Here is a 7,245-nt window from a genome sequence, read left to right as displayed (position 1 = left end):
TGAATATACTTAAGTTTTTAACTTCCTCCAGTGCTAAACACATTGAAGTAATATAAACTTATTGATGTATTTTGCAGAAATAAAGTATATGTAATTATAAGATAAATTTCTTGTTTATTCTTTAAGCAATCATTTAATGAAAGGTCCCTGCAAAAAAAAGTCCCCATCTGAGACTTCGCACAACAAGTATTTCTGCCACACATCACCATCTGGCATATTTAAACTATTCTCCAGCAGCAAATAAAAAATGATTGCTAACATTTTTGGCCATAAGAACAATGTTAAATTGCTCCCAGGAGATCTCTATAATTCAAATGAATTATTAAACAGAGAATTATGCAGCAAAACAACTTAAAATGTAAGCATATTGATACTTATAGTCACCTATTACTGCTCGGCATTGAACATTTTATGATTTTGAAACATATATCAGTCATCTGAGGTAATGAAATATAAGAAGACATATTTTTTTATAATGAAAAACTACTTTTTGTCTCTAATAAACTGGCAACTTTATTTGACTAATCATTTAGGCAAGTCTTACTATTGTTTTATGTATAATACCAATTTCTTTCAAATAGTGGCATAATTATGTCAGGCCTTACAGCATTTTTTTTCTTGACCCCGCATATCTGGCATACAGATATAGCAGAGATTAATTTTTCATTGATATGCTTCTTTTTTTTCCTCGGATAACTCAAAAAGATAAAGGGAATACAAAACAAAAACAATATATTATTTAAATGTTTATTATAATCATATTTTTAAATTTTCTGTTTATACACTAAATTCCAGAGCGCTCACGCACGCACGCACGCACGCACACACGCACGCACGCACGCACACACACACACACACACACACACACACACACACACACACACACACACACACAGGCGCACACACAATAGTCTACCTTTGCTTTGGAGATTGGGACATGGTCCACTGAGTCATCTCATTATCATTAGATTGTGGGGGATTTAATAACAGGTGACAGCCCTTGTGCTGCTGGAGGCTTAGTTAAGACAGAATAGCACAGAGAACTTTATGCATATAGCTTTCCTGACACTCCTGGGTCTTTGGGTGAGGAGATGTACGCATCTCTACTGGAGACTGTATTAGTCTATGAACACTTTTTTGTCCATTAACGCCTATGCATTAAAGCACACATACACTGTGGAACTGTCTATACAGACAATACAGGGAGGAAGTATAATCGTTCAATATGTTAGCCCTAGGAATGTTTTGAACAGTAAGAAAATAAATAGCTTTTTTGATTGGGGACTGTCTTGGAGTCATTGCTTTCCCTACTTTAACATCCTTCTAGAGAGATATGCTTGAAGTTATCTCTACTACGGAGTTAAAGCGGATTTGTTATACTGTATATTTATTCTGCCTTGTCTGAGGGCAGCATAACAAAGTGACAGTAAGGCCTCATGCACACGACCGTGTTTTTGCGGCCGCAATTCCCCCGAAAATCCACGGGAGAATTGCGGCCCCATTCTTTTCTATGGGGCCGTGCATACGACCGTAGTTTTTGCGGTCCGTGCACGGCCTGGGAGCCCGGACCTCAGAAAGAACGGGCATGTCTTATTACGGCCCGGTTCTGCGGTCCGGGCTCATTGAAAACAATGGCCGCGGCCATGTGCATGTGCGGGCGGCCTGCGGCTGACAGTCCGCTGACAGTCCGCAGCCGGCCGACCCGAAAATCACGGCCGTGCACACGGCTACGGTCGTGTGCATGAGGCCTAAAGCTGATTTCAGTGGTCTGCCATTTATTAAATAAATCATCATAGTTTAGAAGAATTTGGTTGTTATAATTGTGGCGTGCTGGACACGATTCAGGGTTTGATTTCAATCATATTAAAATATTCATGTTGCACCCAACCTCCAGCCTTGATGTCACTGAGCCAATCAGCGTCTGAAGGGAGGGGCAGCATGATTATATGTATATTATTGGACTCAAGCCCTGCATCACGTCTGGCGCACCGCAAGTATAACAACCAAATTCTCCTAGACTACGGCAACTTACCTAATAAGTGACAGACCACTGAAATCAGTGTGTCTGTTTGGTTTTTTTTCTCCTGCCCTGACACAGGGCAGAATAAACAGATTTCAGATGCTCTTTAACCCCTTAAGGACGCAGCCTTGTTTTGGCCTTAAGGCTCAGAGCCCATTTTTCAAATCTGACATATTTCATTCTATGTGGTAATAACGTCGGAATGCTTAAACCTACCCAAGCGATTCTGAGATTGTTTTCTCGTGACACATTGGGTTTCATGTTCATTGTAAAATTTGGTCGATATATTCAGTGTTTATTGGTGAAAAATTGCAAAATTTTGAGAAAATTTTGAAAAAATAGCATTTTTCAGAATTGAAATGCATCTGCTTGTAAAACAGACAGTTATACCACCCAAAATAGTTACTAGTTCACATTTCCCATATGTCTACTTTACATTGGCATCGTTTTTAGAGCATTATTTTATTTTTCTTGGACGTTACAAGACTTAGAACATAAACAGCAATTTCTCATATTTTTAAGAAAATTTCAAAAGCCTTTTTTTTAAGGTACCTCTTGAGATCTGAAGTGGCTTTGAGGGGCCTATGTATTAGAAACCCTAATAAAACACCCCATTTTAAAAACTAGACCCCTCAAAGTATTCAAAACAGCATTTAGAAAGTTTATTAACCCTTCAGGCATTTCACAGGAATTAAAGCAAAGTGGAGGTGAAATTCGCAAATTTCATTTTCCTTGCTGAATTTCAATTTTATTCAATTTTTTTTCTGTAACACAGAAGGTTTTACCAAAGACACACTACTAAATATGTATTGTCCAGATTCTACAGTTTTTAGTAATGTCCCACATGTGGCTCCAGTGTGCTCGTGGAATAAAACACAAGCCCTAGAAGCAAAGTAGCACCTAGTGCATTTTGAGGCCTCTTTTTTATTAGAATATATTTTAGGCAGCAGTAGGAATCCCCCAATAGTGACCCCATTTTGGAAACTACACCCCTCAAGGAATTCATTTATGGTTGTTGTTACCATTTTGACCGCACAGTTTTTTCACAGCACGTATTTGAATTGGGCTGTGAAATGAAAAAAATTTCATTTTTTCCAATAAGATGTCATTTTTTATCAAAATTTCTTATTTTCACTGGGAACAAAATACCCCATTTTGTTGCCCAATTTCTCCTGAGTGCAGCAATACCCCATTTGTGGCGATAAATTGCCGTTTGGGCCCATGGGAGGCCTCAGAAGGGAAGGAGCGCTGTGTGTTCTCTGGAGTGCAGATTTTGCTGGTTTATTTCGGGTGCCGTGTCGCATTTGCAGAGCCCCAGAGGTATCAAAGCAATGGTAACCTACCAGAAGTGACCCCATTTTGCAAACTACACCCCTCAAGGAATTCATTTATGGGTAATGTGACCATTTAGACCCAATAGTTTCTTCACAGAACTTATTTGAATTGGGCTGGGAATTAAAAAAAATATATTTTTTCCAATAATATGTCGTTTTAGCTCAAAAATTCTTATTTTCACAAGAAATAAAATACTCCATTTTGTTGCCCAATTTGTTCTGAGTGCCGCAATACCCCATTTGTGGTGATAAACTGCCCTTTGGGCCCATGGGAGGGCTCAGAAGGAAAGGACCACCATTTGGCCTACTGGGGATTTTCTAGTGCGAAGTCATGTATGCAGAAGCCCCTGAGGTACCAGTACAGTTGAAACCCGCAAGAAGTGACCCCGTTTTAAAAACTACACCCTTAAGGCATTCCTCTAGAGGTGTAGTGAGCATTTTGACCGGAGACCTACACCCCATAAACTGTAATGTGGGTTCTCCCGGGTATGGCAATACCCTACATGTGGCTGTTATCAGCTGCCTGGGCACACAGCAGGGCCCAGAGGGGAAAGACAAGGGGGGATAAGCTGTGCGGAGTGCATCAGGGTAAGTAAAATTGGGGTAAATTATAAACCAAGGGATGTATGATAAATTTTAAAACACTCTTTCATACAGAGCTCTGGTTATTCGGGACACGTGTCACATTGATATATTGTGTCATCCCTTATCACCCTCTTATAGCAGACTTTGCACCTCTTTTGACTTTTTCCCTTCTTGCCAGTTTGGGGAACTTCTCCTGGAAAGTGTTGCCCTGGTACAATGCGTGTGGTCCCGCTTCCAGAAGTACTGGGTGCCCCCCCGTTCTTGGTCCCTAAAGCTTAGGTTCTTGATAATCACCTCTTGAAATTCCAGGAAAGTTCCCCTCTGGCCTGCACATCGATGTAGCACGTACGCATTGTACAATGCCATCTGTATGATGTGCCCGGCCAGCTTCTTATACCACACCGCATGGCGCTGTAGGGCTCAAGGATTTGATCTGACAAGTCCATCCCTCCCATGTACCTATTGTAGTCCAGGATGCAGTCTGGTTTGGGGGTGGCCTTTCCTTCATATATCCTAAACCTGTAGGTATACCCTGATGCACTCTCACATAGCTTATACATCTTCACACCATACCTTGTCCTCTTACCCGGCAGGTACTCGCAGAATTGGACCCTCCCTTTAAAATGTACCAGGGACTCATCAATAGAAATACACTTCTCGGGGGTGTATGCTTGGGAAAACCGGGCACTGAAACGGTCTAATAGGGGTCTCCGTTTATACAAACGGTCAAAACTGGGGTCATCTCGGGGTGGGCACGGCTCATTATCAGTATAATGGAAGAAGCGAAGTATTGGCTCATTTATTTATTTTTTTAGGTTACAGTTCAGTTCTGAAGTTGCTTTGAGGGGCCCATATATTAGAAACCCCTATCAAACACCCCATTTTAGAAACTAGACCCCTCAAAGTATTCACAACAGCATTTAGAAAGTTTATGAACCCTTTAGGTGTTTCACAGAAATTTAGAGCAAAGTAGAGGTGAAATTTACATTTTTTTTTTTGTCAGAAAAGCCTCTTTATACCATTTTTTTTATAACACAAAAGGATTTATCAGAGAAACGCAACTTAATACTTATTGCCCAGATTCTGCAGTTTTGAGAAATATCCCGCATGTGGCCCGAGTGCGGTAATGGACTGAAGCACCGGCCTCCGAAGCAAAGGAGCCCCTAGTGGATTTTGAGGCCTCTTTTTTATTAGGCACCATGTCCGGTATGAAGAGGTCTTGTGGTGCCAAAATATTGAAAACCCCCCAAAAGTGACCCCAATTTGGAAACTAGACCCCTTGAGGAATCCATTGTAGTCTTCATGGGCTGCATGCAGCTTTTTGATCAGTTTTTATTCTATTTTTAGGTGGCGTGGTGACTAAAAAACAGCAATTCTACTATTGTTTTTTTATTACATTTTTTTTACAGCGTTCACCGTGCGCTATAAATGACATATTCACTTTATTCTGCGGGGCGATACGATTACGGTGATACCCTATGTTTATAGTTCTTTTTTTTAGGTCTTATGGCGTTTGCACAATAAAATACGTTTTGTAAAAAAATCATTCACTTTTTGTGTTACCTTTTTTTAAGCGCCAGAACTTTTTTACTTTTCCATCAATAAAGCCGTGCGAGGACTTATTTTTTGCGTAACGAACTGTAGTTTCGATCAGTACCATTTTTAGGTACATGCGACTTTTTGATCTCTTTTTATTCCATTTTTTGGGAGGTGAAGTGACCAAACAATTGTGATTCTGGTACGGTTTATTATTTTTTCTTTTACGCCGTTCACCGTGCGGGATAAATAACGAAATAATTTTGTCGTTCAGGCCGTTACGGACGCGGCGATACAATTATGTATAGTTTATTTGTTTGTTTATATATTTTTATTAATAATAAATGACTGATGAGGGAAAAAGGGGGATTTTTACTTTTAATACTTTTAAAACTTTTATTTTCTTATTTTTACACATCTTTTTTTTACTTTTTTTTTACTTTATTACTTTGTCCCACTAGGGGACTTGAGGGCAGGAGGCCCTGATCGCTATTCTAATGTGTAGTGCAGTGTATTAGAACTGTCAGCTACTCACTGACAGCAAGCATAGTGGGTCCTGACGTTGTCAGGACCCACTAGGCTTCCGTCTATGGCATAGCCGGACGCCATTGTTTGGTGTCCGGTTGCCATAGTCACCATCGCCGGCCGCTATCGTGTAGCAGGCCGGCGATGGCAGCTTAACCCCTAAAAAGCCGCGATCTCTATAGAACGCAGTTTTTAAGGGGTTAATCAGCGGGGACACAGCGATCGGTCCCCGCTGTAGGAGCTGTGACAGCTGCTGTACGAGACAGCAGCTGTCACAGCTCCTGTATATGTCGGGAGGACGGCCGAAACGGCCGTTACTCCCGAGACGTACTATTAGGTCATGGAGCGCGAACGATACAGCTGCCATGACCTAATAGTACGTCCAGGAGCGGGAAGGGGTTAAGGTCTGCACTGAAGAAAACAGCCCTCTATAAGTCACTGGTGCTCGACAGGCGGATGTTTGAGTTATATTGTCAGCTTGATGAAGTACTATTGCCTGAATTAAACAGCACTCTTGATGCATATTCTGAGATGAGAGTTTTATCTGCTTCTATGTCAGAGACCACTATAACATTAATACTTAAAAATGGTATCACGGTTCTCACCTGGTTCGATTATGTGGATCCTCTGTGTCGTTCGGGAGATGGTGCTAGTAACCCAGGGCAAAACTTGGCACAGCAGGTTTAGAGGCAGTCGGATGTATAGGCCAGAAGTCAGGACAGACAGCAGACAACGTTACGGGTATCTATAGCAATAGGTTAAGGCAGGCTGCATGCAAGGATAGTCAAAGTTCAGGCAGAGGTCAAAAACGAGAAATCCAGAGAAAGGCAGAAGACAAGAAAACAGGGTACAAGGAAACTCACGGGGAACTTGGTTGAATAAGCAAGGATTGAGAGGGAGGAGGATCCTTAAATAGGAAGTCTTTGAATTTTGGCACGCGCTGGCCCTTTAAGAAGGAAAGAGTCAGTGCGCGCCCTCTATTGGCTGCAGCCGCATATAGTGGATGACGGCCGTGAAGGTAGGTGAGAGATGCAGTTACCTGACGACGCCCAGAACCTGCAGAGCGTCCGGATCGGGTAAGTGGAGTACGAGACGAGCATGAGGAAATGGAGGGTGCAGGAACCAGAGCAGAGGCCGTGGAAGAGGCGGGGAATGGCGCGGCAGCCGTTACAAATGATAAGGATGCTTTTTTGCCAGACTCCTCTCATCCCTTCTCAGTGATTAATTGTGATGTTAAAATACAAA

Source organism: Rhinoderma darwinii, chromosome 3 (assembly GCF_050947455.1).
Source record: "Rhinoderma darwinii isolate aRhiDar2 chromosome 3, aRhiDar2.hap1, whole genome shotgun sequence".
Lineage (NCBI taxonomy): Eukaryota > Metazoa > Chordata > Amphibia > Anura > Rhinodermatidae > Rhinoderma > Rhinoderma darwinii.
Note: the sequence above shows the minus strand (reverse complement) of the source record.